We start from the raw sequence: 19738 nt of genomic DNA, 5'->3' as shown, positions 1-19738 counted from the left end.
TTCCAGTCACCATTATTAAGAGCTTGGGGTCTACATTTTTCTAACTCTGTAGTCAGTGTCTCCAGTTGTCAGCAGGAGACGTCTTCTAGAATTTTTCTCCTCTCAATTCAGATCAAGTGTGTCCAAATGTCTATTCTTCACCTTCCCAGAACGTGTCTTTTAGCACCTTCCTATGACAATTGGAGTGAGTGACTGAAGTCGCTCAGTCGTGTCCACTCTTTGCGACCCCATGGACTGTAGCCTCTCAGGCTCCTCTGACCATGGGATTTTCCAGGCAATAGTACTGGAGTGGATTGCCATTTCATTCTTCAGGGGATCTTCCCAACCCAGGGATTGAACCCGGGTTTCCCGCATTGTAGACAGACGCTTTACCATCTGAGACACCAGGGAAGTCCGACTAGTCAAGGCTATGTTTTTTCCAGTAGTCATGTATGGATGTGAGAGTTGGACTGTGAAGAAGGCTGAGCACCAAAGAATTGATACTTTTGAACTGTGGTGTTGGAGAAGACTCTTGAGAGTCCCTTGGACTGCAAGGAGATCCAACCAGTCCATTCTGAAGGAGATCAGCCTTGGGATTTCTTTGGAAGGAATGATGCTAAAGCTGAAACTCCAGTACTTTGGCTACCGCATGAGAAGAGTTGACTCGTTGGAAAAGACTCTGATGCTAGGAGGGATTGGGGGCAGGAGGAGAAGGGGACGACAGAGGATGAGATGGCTGGATGGCATCACTGACTCAATGGACGTGAGTCTGAGTGAACTCCGGGAGTTGGTGATGGACAGGGAGGCTTGGCGTGCTGTGATTCATGGGATTGCAAGGAGTCGGACACGACTGAGCAACTGAACTGAACTGATGTCAATTGGTGTTATCTTCAACCTTTCATCAGTCTTAGTAAGGGAGCTTAGAGCCCTTCCTGAATTATTTTTGTCCTTATCCTCTGCAACCCTTTTGACCCATGGTAATCCTTCTAATACATGCCTTTTATATCTGTTCACTGCTTCACCTAGTCTGAATCCTTGTCACCTCACATGTGGATAATTACAACAGAGGCTTCCTGCCTTTAGGAACTCTCAAGTTACTTTTTCTCCAATTCATCTTAGACTTTGCTGCCAGAATAACTTGCTAAATCATCAGTTCAGTTCAGTCGATCAGTCCTGTCTGACTCTTTGCAGCCCCATGGACTGCAGCATGCTAGGCTTCCCTGTCCATTACCAACTCCCAGAGCCTACTCAAACTCATGTCCATTGCATCAACGATGCCATCCAACCATCCAAGAGTGAGAAGTCAAGTGGGCCTTGAGATGCATCACTACAAACAAAGCTAGTGGTGGTGATGGAATTCCAGTTGTGCTATTTCAAACCTAAAAGATGATGCTGTGAAAGTGCCTAACACATAGATCTCACTAAAATGTATTTCTATTCAAAACATCCCATGGTTCTTCAATGACCTTTAGGATGTAGCTCAAACACTGTGATATATGGAATTTGTTCAGCCGTTTTAGACTGGTAGTCAAGATTCTCCATGTCCTCCTCGACCTTGCCTGTATACTCTCATCCTACTATTCTATGACAATGACCCAGTTCTCCAGTCAAGGTACCTCGTCACTGTTCACCAACATTATAATCATTCCCAACTGCAAGCTTTTCTTCTTACTTTATCTGTCTGTGTCTACTACTAGGCAGTGTTCCTTAATGTGTCATTCAAAGGTCACCTACATCAGAATCATCTGTGTTAGGCATGTCCAATTCTTTGTGATCCCATGGGCTGTAGCCCACCAGTATGCTCTGTCCATGAGATTCTCCAGGCAAGAATACTGGAGTGCATTGCCATTCCAGTCTCCAGGGATCTTCCCAACCCAGAGATTGAGCCTGGGTCTCCCGCATTGCAGGCAGATTCTTTACCATTTGAGCCACCAGGGAAGCTTGTAAGAATGATCTGAAATGCCTATAAATCATACAGATCCCTGAGTCCACAAGTCAGACCTACTGCAATTGGAGACTTGGAATTTTTATATTTACCAGCTTCCCAGGAGTTTCTGGTATAAGCTAAATTGCAAGCTCCTTTGTGTTATGGACACATGGAATTCCACTCAGTATCTCTGAGACATAGTGCCTGGCACACATTAGAAGGTTAATATTTTTTGAAAGGTAAATTGTATTTTGGTATAGAATATCTTAAAGAGGAGAATGTCTTTGAATTCTAAATTTCAGATATGAGGATCAAATAGTCTCTCCTTCCTTTGGTCTCCAATGGTGCCTTAGCTTTTGGCTAAGATCAGGTATAATAGTCTAGTTTCCACCTGAAAAGCTAGGAAAGCTTTATAGCAGGCCCCAGGTGAACTCAAACGTAAGCTGGGTATCAGTCCAGCAAGCATGAAGGGTATAGGTTCTATTGTAAGCTCTTCAAATTCATTATTATAAATAAGTTAGGAAATTAAGGCCAGTGGCAGGTTCACAACTAAGCAAATACGCTTTTCTGAGTGACAATAAAATGAAGCCCAGAAAGTTGTCAACTTCACAGCCAGAGATAATGAAAAACTTGATAGGCTTCTGAAGAAGCATGACATATGGAGTTTCTGGTCAGAAAGAGTTAACAACCACCACTGAACAAAATGAATTGTCTTCCTCCAAAAGTTGCTCAACAATGGAAATGCTTTGGTTAATTTTAAAGTCTAGATGCAACATCACGCAGAAAATGTAAACAAAGAAAATAAAGAATATATCCTAATCGAGATTCCCTCAAAAGAAAATGCTGAAGGTTAAGATCTTTTTTGAAAAATGCACTAGTTTTTAAAAAAGTAACATATACACATAATCCCTGGAGAGGGGAATGGCGACCCACTCCAGTATTTTTTCCTGGGAAATCCCACGGACAGAGGGGCCTAAAGGGCTATAGCCCATGGGGTCACAAAGAGTTGGACTATCACTCACTCTCACATGATAAAAATAACCTCATTCCTAGTAAGGTTATATGGTTAAAGTAATTCTCCCTTCCAAGCTCTTTTCATTTTGTATGAAGGTTTAGATTCTTTAAAAAATAATTCTTATATGTTTATTATGTATTTTGACCATTTACTCTTGTGGGAGATGAAAAAATAATTTTCCTTCTATCCTCCTAGGTTCTTGGCTGAGACCTCCTGTAATAAAGGACAGATTAACAGGAGGAAAGCAATAGAAGTTTAATAATATGTATTCCTCTCTATACATGTGAGACACCCAAGAAAACTGAGTAATTCTCCAAAAATGGCCCAAGCCACAACCTTAAACATCATCTTCAACTAAAGACAAAAGAAGATGCTGGAAGGGGGAGAGGAAGAATTTTAGGCAAAGCACAATAAACAAGGGTAAGATTATGATCTAGGATTAAGTTCATGTCTTCTCCACCAATAAGGGTTTCTAGAGTTTTAATCACTTTCCTTCCTGGTAGAGATGGATATTTCTATAAATGTAACTGTCTCTTACAAAAGAATACTTTCTTCTCAGTTTTCTGAGCTTTTCCTATAAATAATCAGCCTAAAATAATTGTTACACCAAACAGGCATATTTTGGGGTAGCAAATTATGCTCCCCTTTAATTACTACTAATAATATACAACATATTTTGAGTTCTCACTCTGTACTGGACAGAATTTTAATCTAACCTAATTCTCACAGTTATGCCATTTTTTACAGAAAAAATATTTTGATTCAAACATTATTGTAGGATCAGAAAAAAAAAAATCCTCTTCTCCCATTCTAGGTTCTTCGGCTGGCCTAATAATTAAATTGACATAAGACCAATTAACATGAGCAAAACAAATTTGATTACATATGTACAGGAGCCCCAAAATGATACAAAGACTCAAAGGGCAGCCAAGAAACTGAGGCTGACATACCAATTGGAAGCTAAGGCAAGGGGAAGGATCTGAAGTATACAAAAGGCAAGAAGGCTATTCACAGAAAGAGAGAGGAGATGATTAGAGAACAGAAGGTTATCTCTAGGAAGAGATCTTTTCAAGGAACAGGCCCCCTTTCCAGTGTAAATTTAAGCAACTGAGGGGGAGGTGAAGAACTTTTCCTGAATCTGCTGGATTTTCATTGCCGTTAGATAAAAAAAATAATCCTTATACTCAAAGAACATAGGTTGGGGTGGCAAAGTCAGCTCTCCTTCATTATTAACTTACCAACATGTTTTACCATATGACAAACTTCACATCGATAATATTTATAGAACCCATGAAAAGTGAAGTGAAAATATTAGTCACTCAGTAGTGTCCAACTCTTTGCGACCCCATGGACTGTTACCCTCCAGGCTCCTCTGTCCTTGGGATTCTCCAGGCAAGAATACTGGAGTGGGTTGCCATGTCCTTATCCAGGGGATCTTTCTGACTCAGGGATCCAACCCAGGTCTCCTCCTTGGCAGGCAAATTCTTTACCATCTGAACCACCAAATAAGAACCCATGGTGATAACCAAATATGACTACTCATGCCCAGAGGCCAGAGGCTCACAGGTTCTGGCTGCCCTAAGAATGAGGGGAACATATCTTAGTCATCCAGAAACTCTTTCACAGAGCGCCTGTGTGCTTTGGCAGTAGAAGCTGAGAAGTTTGCAACTTGCCCAAAGGACTATGTTAGTAGATAGTGGGACATGAACCTGAAAACAAGTTTGTTTGACATCAAATCTCTTAACTATGTTATCTTACTTCCATTCCTAAACCTTTAGACAAAGTCTATGTGTTTAGCACTGGGGGACTATGTTCAGTTCAGTTCAGTTCAGTCACTCAGTCATCTCTGACTCTTCGCAACACCATCACTCCAGCACACCAGGCTTCCCTGTCCATCACCAACTCCGGGAGTTTACTGAAACTCATGTCCACTGAGTAGGTGATGCCATCCATTCATCCTGTGTTGTCCCCTTCTCCTCCCACCTTCAATCTTTCCCAGCATCAGGGTCTTTTCCAGTGAGTTAGTTCTTCACATCATGTGGCCAAAGTATTGGAGTTTCAGCTTCAGTCTTAGTCCTCCCAATGAATATTCAGGACTGATTTCCTTTAGGGTGGACTGGTTGGATCTCCTTGCAGTCCAAGGGACTCTCAAGAGTCTTCTCTAATACCACAGTTCAAAAACATCAATTCTTCAGTGCTTGGCTCTCCAGCTCTCATATCCATACGTGACTACTGGAAAAACCATAGCTTTGACTAGTCGAACCTTTGTCGGTAAAGTAATGTCTCTGCTTTTTAATATGCTGTCTAGGTTTGGACTATGTTAAATTGCATAAAATAATGAAGTAAAGTAAAAACATGAAGTCAGTTATTATTTCCGTTTAATTTTTGAACATGTGATTCTCTGAGTAATCATCTATCCCGTTCTGTACCACATACTGTTCAGGCTTACAATATGGATTTTGTTTCTCCTCTACTTGGGCTTCCCTAGTGGCTCAGTGGTAAAGAATTTGCCTGCCAATGCAGGAGACCCAGGTTTGATCTCTGAGTCAGGAAGATCTCCTGGAGAAGGGAATGGCAACCCACTGCAGTATTCTTGCATGGGAAGTCCCATGGACAGAGAAGCCTGGCAGGCTAGAGTCCATGGGATTGCACAGAGTCAAACACAACTGAACCTGTATGCATGCATGTACTAACATTCTTCAGGCAAGGAGAAATGTCATAAAATGAAATTTATATTAGCAAGTTCTAAATTGTTTCATGAAAGATTTGGACTTGAGAGTTACTGTTTTAGGTCTTTTAAAAACTGTTGAAACTGCAACCTGGAAAATAATTATTTTTCTCTCTATATACCTTCCATGTATGTTCATGACTATAAATTATTAAATTATCTCATGTCTTAAGGTCCAATTTGTTCAGGTAAGTATTTGTCTATTGGAAATATATACTTTGCTTTGGTTTACCAAATAATAACCTCAGTTTTGAAATAAAACTGTAGTCATCATTCAGAATATTTGATTTCAATGTTTTTCATTCAGAAAGCAAGAATCAGTACTAAAATCTATATGCTCCCCAACAGTAATTGTTATTTATAGAATTTAATAAAACTTAGAGTTCAGTTGGTAAAGAATCTGCTGCAATGCAGGAGACCTCCATTCAATTCCTGGGTCGGGAATATCCCCTGGAGAAGGGATAGGCTACCCACTCTGATATTCATGGGCTTCACTGGTGGCTCAGATGGTAAGGAATCTGCCTACAATGTGAGGGACCTGGGTTCAATCCCTGGGTTGGGAAGACCCCCTGACAGATGGCATGGCAACTCAATCTAGTATTCTTGCCTGGAGAATCCCCATGGACAGAGGAGCCTGGCAAGCTACTTGACAGAGGAGCCTGGCGGGCTACGTAGGTCACCATGCTCCTCCGTTCATGGGGTCACAAAGAGTTGGACACAACTAAGGGACTAAGTACAACACAAAGTGTTATTAGAAGGGCAAATGTCACTATTTTGTCTTTGCATAATATATAATTCTGAGAATACTTAATGTTTTAATTTTTAAAGTATTTTTTCAACTGTATCCAGCCCTTAAACAAATGATTCCACAATTCTCACTAGTGAACAATCAAATGAAAATGCTGTCCAAATGATTTAGAAACACTGATTGTCTTCAGTTCAGTTCAGTTCAGTTGCTCAGTCGTGTCCAACTCTTTGCGACCTCATGAATCACATCACACCAGGCCTTCCTGTCCATCACCAACTCCCAGAGTTCACTCAGACTCACATCCATTGGGTCAGTGATGCCATCCAGCCATCTCATCCTCGGTCGTCCCCTTCTCCTCCTGCCCCCAATCCCTCCCAGCATCAGAGACTTTTCCAATGAGTCAACTCTTCGCATGAGGTGGCCCAAGTACTGGAGCTTCAGCTTCAGCATCATTCCTTCCAAAGAAATCCCAGGGCTGATCTCCTTCATAATGAACTGGTTGGATCTCCTTGTAGTCCAAGGGACTCTCAAAGTCATCTCCAACACCACAGTTCAAAAGCATCAATTCTTTGGTGCTCAGCTTTCTTCACAGTCCAACTCTCACATCCATACATCACCACTGGAAAAACCATAGCCTTGACTAGACGGACCTTTGTTGGCAAAGTAACATCTCTGCTTTTCAAAATGCTATCTGGGTTGGTCATAACTTTTCTTCTGCTGATAAACCAAACAACACAAACAAACCCAACTCAAAAGTACAATTTCTTTGATACAGCAGCTAATACTGTATATAGAGTAAAAATTTTTAGAAAAATTACTCAAGGCAAAGGTACTTGTCGTTTTATAATCACATTGTAAGCAGCTTTCAGCAGGAAATCTCTCTGTAGGAGGCCCCTTTGTGTAATCAGTAACCTTAAACCAGTACCTCCATGCTCTACTTCCTCCAGCCCTAACACACCTTCCAAATCCTTTGATCACAGAATATCTTACCTAACTTGTTGGTTCTTTCCATAGATTAGAGAAGTAGAAATGAAGAATAAGCAATTAACACATGACCAGATCTCTTCCCAAGCTTACCCTTCAGTAGCCTTGTGAACAAATTGTGTGAACAAAATAATGTCTAAAGAAAAATCACAAGTTGTCAGGACTGCACACATTGGGGAGCGGTGATGACTCTGACAATGGTGTCAGTGATTAACTGAAATTTCCCTTTTTCCCTTTCATGGCAGAGTGGAATCTTCAGAGGTAGTGTGTGGAGGACAGTGAGTCTACCATTTCCCCAGATTATCAGCAATCTGCTTAAAAGCAACATTCCTTTGTATCAACAATGGTTCTTGGTATGAATTTTTGAGCAAAGAGCAGTAGAATCTGATTCAGTAACAATGTGTGTAAAACTACATATTTTAAGTGGCTATGTTCCTGGTGAATTTACATTTCTTGACTCTGGGAAAGAATTTAGAGACAAGCACAGAAGTTAAAGTAAAGTGCAAGTTTATTTAAGCAAGAATATGCTCTCACAAAAAAAGGCAGGCAGACAGGTGAGAAGATGCTGCTCTGGGTTTCTTTGGCAAGCAGGTTGTGATGGGCATTCAAATGAAGCAGTGGAATATTCACTGAGGAAGCAGGAGTTTGGGTGTCATATTCATATTCCCTGATTTTCATCCCAGCTCCATCTTCCTGGGGGGAGGAGGGATTTTTGTCCCTATTTAGCTTAGATCAGAAGTATCATGGTGTCAGTGCATGATGATAATTCTTATTGTAATCAGGGTAAAATGAGTAACAGGTTACATTTGGACTTAAGAGATTCTCATATTTCCCCATCTTCCTTTGTCTGCCTCCAGAACACTTACACCCAAAATGTGTTCCTGTCAGTCTTGAGGTTTCTGCTTTCCTTTGTCTTCCCATGAACCCCTGCTATATACAAGATTCCTGCTTTCCCATCACCTGGCCCCTGCCCTCATTTCTCTGCTCATATCTAGCTACCTGCAGTTATAACTAACATTTTAATTTATAAGACTTATGTGAACTATATACTGTAAATTTATTGATGTAGTAATCATGCAACTATGGGACTTCCCTGGTGGCTCAGTGGTAAAGAATTCACTTTCAATGCAGGAGACTTGGGTTAAACCTCTGGGTCAGGAAGATATCTTGGAGTAGAAAGAGGCAACCAAGCCCAGTATTCTTGCCTGGGAAATCCCATGGACAGAGGAGCCTGGTGGGCTACTATCCATGGGGTCACAAAGAGTCAGACAAGACTTTGCTGCTAACACTTGCACTTTATCACTTTTCTGGACCACATGGCAGTGGCCAAGAGTGCTGGAGGCAGAGAGGTGGAAACCTCGATCTTGGCGGGGTGGGCGGGGGGAGGCAACTAAACAACAACATGATATTTACATAGATTTCAATATATTATATTTATTTCAAATTTTCTTAAATCTTTCTCCTCATACACAAGCCCTCATTAAAACCACACTTTCCACGTTCCATTGCTCAAGATATTTAAAAAGTATGTTTCTAAAATGAGAGCAAGCTTTATGTGGAGCTGGCAGAAGAATAAAGTCTTATATCAATCTGCTGTAGTCTATATCAGGGCTTCTCAGCATTGACACTATTGATATGTGAGGACAGATTGAAACAAGAAGGGGGCAGGGCATAACCATTAAAAGAATGACAGCTATTGAGGATGTGACATAAACTGGTTAGAACCAACTAGATCCAAGATGGCAGATGGTTGAATTTCACTAGAACTTAAGCCTCAGTATATGCTCATTAGAATACATCAGCAAGCTAAACAATACACCCACAACGCACCCATGAAAGTTCCAAGGCCAACCATCAAAGATCAAAAAGTGGAAGTCCCTGATTCTTTTGCAAAATAGTTGTAATAATCCTCCCGCTTATTAGCCTATGAAATTATCCACCCCTATAAAAATTGACACAGAGAAGGCAATGGCACCCCACTCCAGTACTGTTGCCTGGAAAATCCCATGGGCAGAGGAGCCTGGTAGGCTGCAGTCCATGGGGTCGCTAAGAGTTGGACACGACTGAATGACTTCACTTTTACTTTTCACTTTCATGCATTGGAGAAGGAAATGGCAACTCACTCCAGTGTTCTTGTCTGGAGAATCCCAGGGACGGGGGAGCCTGGTGGGCTGTCGTCTATGAGGTAGCACAGAGTCGGACACGACTGAAGCAACTTAGCAGCAGCAGCAGCAGCATAAAAACTGACAACCCTGCATACCTGGCACCTCTCATATTCCAAAATGGCCCACACCCTGTCTATACAGTGTGTTACTCCCTAAATAAACCTTCTTTCACTTTACTGTGTCTCAAGGTTGAATTATTTCCTGTGTAAAGCCAAGAATCTACACTTGGAGGTTGTCCCAGGTACTTAGATGTGACCTGAGATGTTACCATTCTCTCATGCCCCACCACTCTTTCCTGCAACAAGATGATTCTGTAGGGGAGCAAAATTTGTCACCCCCAAATGTCTCTTTGTTATGTGGATTATTTGAGCTGAAACAATCAAGGTGCAAAAGACTCAATTAAAATCTTTAACCTTTCCTCTGTGTGAAGAATGTAGTTTCCAGAAAGGAAACTATCACCATAGATAACTTCAGTATAAACTAGGTGTGTAGAAAGGAACAGACCTAGCTATGTCTATTTATTAAAATCCCTCTGTGGGTCCCACTGTCTCTGTCTGTCCCATCAAGCATTTATTTACCAAACACTTGCTTTTCCATCTCCATGTCTATTGGTTTATTCCTCTTTGAAGTCTCAAACCACTACCCCCAATATCCTCTTTTCTGTACTTGCAGATAGTGTTTAAGGTGAAGACTTTGACCATTATGTCATTACTCAGTTCTCCTGGGTCTCACCTGATGGTTTTTCCAGTAGTCATGTACAGATGTGACATCTGGACCATAAAGAAGGTAAAGCACTGAAGAACTGATGCTTTTGAATTGTGGTGCTGGAGAAGACTCTTGAGAGTCCCTTGGACTGCAAGGAAATCATTGGAAGGATGCATGCTGAAGATGAAGCTCCAATACTTGGGCAGCTGATGCAAAGAGCTGACTCATTGTAAAAGACCCTGATGCTGGTAAACATTGAGGGCAGGAGGAGAAGGGGGCAAAAGAGGATGAGATGGTTGGATGGCATCACTGACGCAATGGACATGAGTTTGAGCATGTTCCGGGAGATAGTGAAGGACAGGGAAGACTGGCATGCTAAAGTCCATGGGGCTGCAAAGAGTTGGACACAGCTTAACAACTGAATAACAACAAATTGTGATGTTGAATGGTTTGCCTTGTAAATGAACAGAGATCATTCTGTCGTTTTGGAGATTGCACCCAAGTACTGCATTTCAGTCTCTTTTGCTGACTATGAGGGTTACTCCATTTCTTCTAAAGAATTCTTGCCCACAGTAGTAAATATTATGATCATCTGAATTAAATTTGCCCTTTCTGGTCCATTTTAATTCACTGATTCCTAAAATGTCGATGCTCATTATTTCAATCTCCTGCTTGACTATGTCCAGTTTACCTTGATTTATGGATTTAACATTCCAGGTTCCTATGCAGTATTGCTTTCTACAGCATCCAACTTTACTTTTACCACCAGATGGCCCCATCAGCGTCCATCTGCGCTCACTTGGGGCTGAGGCTGGTTTAGCAAGGGGGCGAGGGCGGCGCCCAGGTGCCTGCCGGCAGGAGAGGCAAGCTAAAGATCTAGATCCAAGCGGGACTGACAGAGATGCTGCAGCGCAAACTCCAGCAAGTCTGCGGGCTGGTGCCTCAGGACCTCCTCAGTTGCTCCCTCAGATATCATATGGAACACTATAGATGATCATTCAAGGTATCTCATTTGACAATCTTGTACTTATAATTCAAGGATTGATTACAGAATACCGGGAGGAGGAGAAAATAATTCTATTTACTCTATTTTAGCTTGTCTACCCTCTCCTTATGTTTTTCTCTTCGCTAATGATTCTGGAAAGCTTAATATACAAATGAATTATTCAGGTGGACCTAATGTAGTGTCTTGTGAACAATGTATGCTTTCATCTTGCTTAACTCCTCAATATAATGTTTGCTCTTTTGTGGTGTTAAAACATCCACCCTATATTATGGTGCCTGTAACTGTAACTACTTATTGGTATGATAATTATGGTCTTGCTGTGTTAAAACAACTACAAGATTTAATGTGATCAGGATGGTTTGTGGGCTTACTAATCTTAGGGAATTCAGCTTTAATAACAATTACTACTGTTACTGTTACTACTACTATTACTGTTGCTATTACTGTTACTGTTACTTTGGCAGCAATATCATTGAATCTGCTGCTGCTGTTGCCAAGTCACTTCAGTCGTGTCCGACTCTGTGTGACCCCATAGACAGCAGCCCACCAGGCTCCCCCGTCCCTGGGATTCTCCAGGCAAGAACACTGGAGTGGGTTGCCATTTCCTTCTCCAATGCATGAAAGTGAAATGTGAAAGTGAAGTCACTCAGTCATGTCTGACTCTTGGCGGCCCCATGGACTGCAGCCTACCAGGCTCCTTCATCCGTGGGATTTTCCAGGCAAGACAAGTGCAAATGCCCAATATGTTGAAAAATCATATTTTAGGTGTTTGGAATAGCTCAGATATTAGTTTAGACTTAGGGAAAATTCATAATCAGATACAGACAATGAAACACTCTCGATTGGATTTTACTGCCCTGGGAGCAGCTAATGACTTTTTGCACACTTTCTCTAACTTCACTTCTGGAAAGAACATTCTGTCTACTATTTTCACTTATGCTACTGTGGGTGCTCTAATCTTGCTTCTCATAATCATTCTTCCTTGTATTGTCAGGATCCTTTGGCAGAGCATTCAGAAGCTTGCGACTGAACTGCATCTGGCTGTTGAAAGAAATAAAAAATGGGGAAATGCCAGGAGCCAGTGTGAGGAATCCCACCCATGGCAAAGGTCATGAGGAAGGAGGCCTGACAATACACAAAGGTGGGATGAAGCCTCAGGGGTCCTGGAGATTCTCGAGCATCTACCCCCAAAATCAGTTTGTGTAACTTACTGAATTATGCTTTCACCTACACTTCTGACATTACGGGAGGCTATCCCGCACCACCTCTCTCTGAAAAGGAGTTAAATTCAGGTCAGTTCAGTCGCTCAGTAATGTCCGACTCTTTGTGACCCCATGAATCACAGCACACCAGGCCTTCCTGTCCATCACCATCTCCCGGAGTTCACTCAGACTCACGTCCATCGAGTCCATGATGCCATCCAGCCATCTCATCCTCGGTCGTCCCCTTCTCCTCCTGCCCCCAATCCCTCCCAGCATCAGAATCTTTTCCAATGAGTCAACTCTTCGCATGAGGTGGCCAAAGTACTGGAGTTTCAGCTTTAGCATCATTCCTTCCAAAGAAATCCCAGGGCAGATCTCCTTCAGAATGGAATGGTTGGATCTCCTTGCAGTGCAAGGGGCTCTCAAGAGTCTTCTCCAACACCACAGTTCAAACGCATCAATTCTTTGGTGCTCAGCCTTCTTCACAGTCCAACTCTCACATCCATACATGACCACAGGAAAAACCATAGCCTTGACTAGACGGACCTTAGTCGGCAAAGTAATGTCTCTGCTTTTGAATATACTATGTAGGTTGGTCATAAGTGTTCTTCCAACGAGTAAGTGTCTTTTAATTTCATGGCTGTAGTCATCATCTGCAGTGATTTCAGAGCCCCCCAAAATGAAGTCTAACACTGTTTCTACTGTTTTCCCATCTATTTTCCATGAAGTGATGGGACGAGATGCCATGATCTTCATTTTCTGAATGTTGAACTTTAAGGCAACTTTTTCACTCTCCTCTTTCACTTTCATCAAGAGGATTATTAGTTCCTCTTCACTTTCTGCCATAAGGGTGGTGTCATCTGCATATTTGAGGTTATTGATATTTCTCCCAGCAATCTTGATTCCAGCTTGTGTTTCTTCCAGCCCAGTGTTTCTCATGATGTACTCTGCATAGAAGTTAAATAAGCAGGGTGACAATATACAGCCTTGACGTACTCCTTTTCCTATTTGGAACCAGTCTGTTGTTCCATGTCCAGTTCTAAGTGTTGCTTCTTGACCTGCATACAGATTTCTCAAGAGGCAGCTTTGGTGATCTGCTATTCCCATCTCTTTCCGAATTGTCTACAGTTTATTGTGATCCACACAGTCAAAGGCTTTGGCATAGTCAATAAAACAGAAATAGATGTTTTTTCTGGAACTCTCTTGATTTTTTCATGATCCAGCGGATATTGGCAATTTTATCTCTGGTTCCTTTGCCTTTTCTAAAACCAGCTTGAACATCAGGAGGTACATTGTTCATGTATTGCTGAAGCCTGGCTTGGAGAATTTTGAGCATTACTTTACTAGCATGTAAGATGAGTGCAATTGTGCAGTAGTTTGAGCATTCTTTGGCATTGCCTTTCTTTGGGATTGGAATGAAAACGGACCTTTTCCAGTCCTGTGGCCACTGCTGAATTTTCCAAATTTGCTGGCATATTGAGTGTAGCACTTTCACAGCATCATCTTTCAGAATTTGAAACAGTTCAACTGGAATTCCATCACCTCCACTAGCTTTGTTTGTAGTGATGCTTTCTAAGACCCACTTGACTTCACATTCCAGGATGTCTGGCTCTAGATTAGTGATCACATCATCATGATTATCTGGGTCATGAAGATCTTTTTTCTACAATTCTTCCGTGTATTCTTGCCACCTCTTCTTAATATCTTCTGCTTCTGTTAGGTCCATACCAATTCTGTCCTTTATCGGGCCCATTTTGCATGAAATATTCCCTTGGTATCTCTAATTTTCTTGAAGAGATCTCTAGTCTTTGCCATTCTGTTGTTTTCCTCTATTTCTTTGCATTGATCGCTGAAGAAGGCTTTCTTATTTCTTCTTGGTATTCTCTGGAACTCTGAATTCAGATGCTTATATCTTCCTTTTCCCCTTTGCTTTTCGCCTCTCTTCTTTTCACAGCTATTTGTAATGCCTCCCCAGACAGCCATTTTGATTTTTTGCTTTTCTTTTCCATGGGGATGGTCTTGATCCATGTCTCCTGTACAATGTCACGAACCTCATTCCTAGTTTATCAGGCACTCTATCTATCAGATCTAAGCCCTCAAATCTATTTCTCACTTCCACTGTATAATCATAAGGGATTTGATTTAGGTCACACCTGAATGGTCTAGCGGTTTTCTCTACTTTCTTCAATTTGAGTCTGAATTTGGTAATAAGGAGTTCATGATCTGAGCCATAGTCAGCTCCCAATCTTGTTTTTGTTGACTGTATCGAGTTTCTCCGTCTTTGGCTGTAAAGAATATAATCAAGCTGATTTTGGTGTTGACCATCTGGTGATGTCTATGTGTAGAGTCTTCTCTTGTGTTGTTGGAAGAGGGTGTTTGCTATGACCAGTGCATTTTCTTGGCAAAACTCTATTAGTCTTAGCCCTGCTTCATTCCACGATCCAAGGCCAAATTTGCCTGTTACTCCAGGTGTTTCTTGACTACCTACTTTTGCTTCCCAGTCCCCTATAATGAAAAGGACATCTTTTATGGGTATTAGTTCTAAAAGGTCTTGTAGGTCTTTATAGAACCATAAAACTTCAGTTTCTTCAGCGTTACTGATTGGGGCATAGACGTGAATAACTGTGATATTGAATGGTTTGCCTTGGAGTTAACTTAGGACTCCAGATAATAAATCTCCTGTGTGTTACAAGAGTGTTTCAGTCCAAAAACTCCTCTGATGGCTCTCTAGCCTGCCTGACTGGTTTATTCAAGTGGCTGTTTCACTTGCTGGGATTCAGACCCAGTGGATCCAGGGTAATTCAAATCGGGATGGAGTTGGCATCTAGAGGAAAATTGTTTAATTAAAGATATGGAAAGAGATTATGAAAGAATAGTGTAGTAGGAAAACTAGAGGAGAAAAGATGCTGAATAACTAGGTTTACGTGGAAAACCAGTAAAACTCCAAGAAAAGGAGTTTGCACCACATACGTAGGCCACAGGAATCTTCCCAGTCTCCCGAAGGAGTGGAGGCACAAAGTGACTCCCCGTTCAGATCTTAGAAGCCCTGGCAAAATTAGTAGGCTTGGCGAGCCTCCATGCTCCAGATGGGAATTCAGCCAGAAAAGGAGATCAAGAAAGAACGACATGAGGGAAACCAGTCTTTCCAGGAATTGGTCCCGTTTCTTTATTTTCCAGGTCCACTTTTATACTTTTGTTGTACATAGAGATAAATGTAAGAAACGGAGTCACGCAGGGTCAGCTGCTCTGACCCTTTCCTAAAGGCAATGCTCTTTGCATATCTTTGTTCTTACAAGGGTCTTATGTTTGTTTACAATATCTTCTGGTCTGGAGACTGATTAACATTTTATGGCCCCATCTTTCTTTCTATTGATAAAGGTTTAGTCAATCAGAAAACTTGTTTACCCTTAAGATCTACTTAGTCTTAAGATAGTGATAAAGTTACATTCTTACATAGCAAGGACACAATGATTTATAACAAAAAAAGAGGAGTACAATGATTTATGACAAAGTGAAAATTCATTAACTCAAAAATCTAGTATTGCTGACATCAAAACTACTATATTTCTTTTTCTACATTCCAATTATATCGATTAACATACTCTCAGGTGCCTAAGGATATGGAGGCCTGGCGGCAATCATTAACTCAGCAATGAAACCCTTCACCAACATAATTTCTAACTAACTTGCTAATACTATACTAATAATTTGCTAACTTCTCAAAAGAATCTGTTTTTAGAAAGTTTAAAGCATCTCGTGCCTCTCACAGTTGGGAGGCTGTAAACAATCACATGTGGCCTGGATAAACCTGTCAGGCAGGCTAGAGAGCCACCAGAGGAGTTTTTGGACTGAAACACTCTTGTCACACCCAGGAGATTTATTAACTGGAGTCCTAAGTTAACTCCTTTTCAGAGAGAGGTGATGGGGGATAACACCCCGTAATGTCAGAAGTGTAGATGAAAGCATAATGCAGTAAGGTAGGCAGACTCTGGTTTGGGGGGTAAATGCTCGAGAATCTCCAGGAGGACCGCTGAGGCTTCATCCCGCCTTTGCATATTGTCAGGCCTCCTTCCTCATGACCTTTGCCACTGGCAGGATTCCTCACGCTGGCTCCTGGCAACCAGAAACATCCACAACTGAGCATCGCTTCCACTTTGGTCCAGCCTCTTCATTCTTTTTGGAGCTATTTCTCTGCCCTTCACCAGTAGCATATTTGGACACTGACCGATCTTGGCGGGGGGATGAGGGGGGTAAGAGGGGGTGGGGTAGGGGGCCAGTGTGGGGCACTGAACTACCAGTGTCATGTTGTTGGCCTTTTCATTACTGTCCATGGGATTCTTGAAGCAAGAATACTGGAGTGGATTGCCATTTCCTCCTCCAGTGGACCACGTTTTGCCAGGACTCTTCACTATGGCCCGTCCATCTTGGGTGGCCCTGCATGGCATGGCTCGTAGCTTCATTAAGTTACACAAGCCCCTTCACCTCAAAAAGGTTGTGATCCATGAAGGGGGAAAAAATGCCCTAGACTTTGCCAAATATCCCCCAGGGGGCAAAATTATCCCTGGGCTGAGAACTCCATATTAATGTTTGGGCTAAGACCTGAATATTTGTCTACATCTCTAACTAGTGGGAGGAAAATGAACAGTTTCAATTTTATACAGTCCACCTAAAGTTAAAGTGGAAACTGAGAAAGAATGATCAGGGTAATGCAATTTTTTTTTTTTTCTGGATTGATCTAAGAAAAGTAAATAATATAGGATCTTTTCAGAACTAAGCAGATTCTTCAAATCATTTTTCTGGGAAGACTTTAATACACAATTAGTCATAGTTAATAATGTCATCACAGATAGGCATACACATCTATCATAGTGATTGGGCCAGTGTTTTGGCCACACAATGTATATCCAGAGGGCAAGGGGACAAGGAGAAAAGCTGGAACTCAGAAATCAGACTGCAAGTAAAATATGAGTCAGGACAGTGGTAGAGTAGAAAGTCAGGAAAACAAACAGAAATCAAGTGCCATAAATCGTTTGCCAACACAGAAAAGAGTCATCACACAGGACGTTGTCAGAAACTGAGAGAATAAATCAGGGCAGGGGGAAAATTATATGCATGGCCTCAGCAACAAGAGAGGTGCCCACGCTGCCACTGCCTCAGATAGCTCTCCTCATCTCAATGGGCTCCTTTCCCCTCCCTGCAGAGAGACTTGTCCCCAGTAAATCTGGCCCAGAAACCTACATGTGGTGACCACTGACAGCAGCAATCTGGGTCAGTAGTGTAGGATCAGATATGTTGGCTTGGCAAAGGCATTTCTGCCCAGCAGCAAAGAGCAAGTGAACAGACTGTGTCTGCCCTCCCCAGTTTCCACCTCATTGTTGAATGGATGGCTGCTGGTTTTCAATAGGGACTGTGAACATATACTTAGACTGGGATCATGACTGATTTTCTGTATCTGTTTTTTTTTTTTTTTATTTTTCAAGCTAATTACCCCAGAACACCTTTTCAAGGTGCTTAAAGGCCTTGATAAGTACATTTGAACTATGTCAGAAGTCACAGTTTTCCATTAGTGTTTTTCTCATCTGTTTTGTCATCTTTACAGCATTTATTACCATCTGGGATTCTTTTCACCTTGATTATTTGTGTCTCCTGCACAAAAACATGGGTTCTAGGAATGCTGGAACCTTTCTGTCTTGCTCTCTCCTGGGTCCCCAACACCTAGAAAAACCTGGCATATAACAGACATTCAATAAAAGTATGTCGAATGAGTTAATGAATGAATGAACTGGCAATAAGCAATTAGAGGATAAGTTTCTTCAAGTTGTTCCTCCCAGTACTGAGTCCTTTTAAGTATTTCATTCTTGAATGATGCTGCTAAGTCACTTCAGCCATGTCCGACTCTGTGCGACCCCATAGACGGCAGCCCACCAGGCTCCCCCGTCCCTGGGATTCTCCAGGCAAGAACACTGGAGAGGGTTGCCATTTCCTTCTCCAATGCATGAAAGTGAAAAGTCAAAGAGAAGTCGCTCAGTTGTGTCCAACCCTCAGCAACCCCATGGACTGAAGCCTACCAGGCTTCTCCATCCATGGGCTTTTCCAGGCAAGAGTACTGGAGTGGGGTGCCATTGCCTTCTCTGCAAATGATGCTACCTACCGGAAATACCATTCTGTTGGCAGATTTTGTCAGTCCCCCTCCTCTATGCTTTGGTGTCAGTGACAGTGTCTCAGAGGCTTTGAGGACTTCTTTGTGAACCACAAGTGAGCAAATCACTCTCATCGCCTTGACTGGGAAATGAGCCACTATGTACTGCATGCCAGCATGAGAACAAGAAGCAGCATTAGTGGCTTTGGGGCAAGAGACAGACCATGGAGCAGAGTAAGTGTTAAGGAGTTATGTTTTTGCCTGTCATACGTACACTTAAATCTTGACCTAGAGCTGGATATAAATAGGAAACAGAAACGTTTGAATTTAGATAACCCATTGAAGTCCTACCAATGCCAGATATAATACATGGGATTAACACCTCTCACAGAAGAAATCAGTGTGCTAATTAGATCCCAGGAGCCATCACCTGAATCAGTGAGTAGAATAGTAAATGTGGTACCATATGCATGTTGAGCTCAGTGGATGAATAAATCCTGGCTGTTTGAATCCAATCCTGGTACAGCCTCTGCACAGTGAATACTCTAGATCTGAGAAGCTATGGTATGCCACCGAGCTCAAATCTGGTAAAAGCAATGCAGATTGGTTGTATAAGGGAAAAATTGCATGAAAAACATTGGTATTTTGAAGGAGGAGTTCACAGCTGGACAAGGAAGGCTCCAAAACTTCTGCTTCCTGGCTCAAAGAACTGGCACAGTCTTTGGGATGGTGCCTCATGCTAAGGAGCTCACAAGATGCAAAAGACTGAACAGAGTTCTTTGAAAATTATGCTATTTGAGGGGCACACTACTCCAGTTTGCTCAGTTTTGCTTTTATGCATAGACTTTACTTTTAATGAATCATACAACAGTTATTTTCCTTAATGGAGAAGAATTTTAGGCAAGTCCTTTGGATTCCTAGAATCTCCATACAACCTTACACTATTTCTGAACATAAATGATAACCTGCATTTAGTTTTAAAATATAAGAGATGACAGGGATATAAGAATTCAAGATGTCTTTGGAATTTAAGCTGCATTTAGTAACTATAAACTTGAGGAGTATCAATAAAAAAATATAAGCATTCTCACTTTTGAAAAGAACAATGATTTCAACACAACTGCTAATACAGAGAGAAAA

The sequence above is a fragment of the Ovis aries genome, chromosome X (genome assembly GCF_016772045.2).
Source record: "Ovis aries strain OAR_USU_Benz2616 breed Rambouillet chromosome X, ARS-UI_Ramb_v3.0, whole genome shotgun sequence".
NCBI lineage: Eukaryota > Metazoa > Chordata > Mammalia > Artiodactyla > Bovidae > Ovis > Ovis aries.
Note: the sequence above shows the minus strand (reverse complement) of the source record.